Raw genomic sequence first — 963 nt, forward strand, 5'->3', positions numbered from 1 at the left:
TCGATCCCATCCCCCTGGCGATGTGCACGCCCCCAGCTATGCCTCCCCCCTTCCGACGCGCACACCACCGAAGGCGCCTTCGCCTGGTAAACTCCCAAAGGCTGGACCACCACCACCACCACCACCACCGCCACCTCCTCCTCTTCCTCCTCCTCCTCCTCCTGAAGCCCATGACTTGGCCATGGCTCGCCTTGGCCGCAGCCTCGGAGTCGCCTTCATATCTGCTGCCGCCTTTCTTCAGGCCTTAGTGGTGGCCTATCTTTTCTTCAAGCGACGGCAAATGCTGAAATTGGTGCGTAGCTACCAGCTTAATGGATCTGCGCAGAATTGGAATGAGGCCTAAATCTATGCAGATGGTATTAATCCACACCGTGTGTTTTGGTATGTGTGCATCTATGCCTGCATTCAAAGGGGTTTCTTCTTCTTCTTCTTCTTCTTCTTGAGATTTGTACAGAGCCAGAATGCTGAAGTCGCTCTGGATGTTTGCGGTTTTGGCATTGCTATCCTACAATAGGATAGAATGTGGAATCACAGTTGAAGCTTTACTGTCATGCAGAATTCAAAAAGGATCCCCAATGTAAATGCTTGGCATGGATGAGTGTTCTAAAGGCTATGTTGTTCAGGATTGAGGCCCTCCTGCTCGCAACCTTGTCAAGCGTTTCTCTGTACAGACAAAAGCTTCACAATGGACTTTTATTGGAGATATGTCTCAAAAACAGGAGGCTGCCCATCCGTCTGCAAGTCCACCTGCAATTGTCGTCACAGATGGTGTGACTTCACACTGGCTTTCCAACCATGACCAACTGAATGTGGCACCCCTTCATTATTTTATTGATTGCAATATATATCACTTTGCACAGCACCAAGAAGCCTACATTTCGTGGCCTTATGTTTTGTTATATAGTACTTTAGGTTTACTGTATGTCTGTCACTGAACATCTCATCCTTATTGAGAAAAAGGAG

The sequence above is a fragment of the Lygodium microphyllum genome, chromosome 14, assembly GCF_053477565.2.
Source record: "Lygodium microphyllum isolate KBCC chromosome 14, Lygodium_microphyllum_v1.1.10, whole genome shotgun sequence".
Classification (NCBI taxonomy): domain Eukaryota; kingdom Viridiplantae; phylum Streptophyta; class Polypodiopsida; order Schizaeales; family Lygodiaceae; genus Lygodium; species Lygodium microphyllum.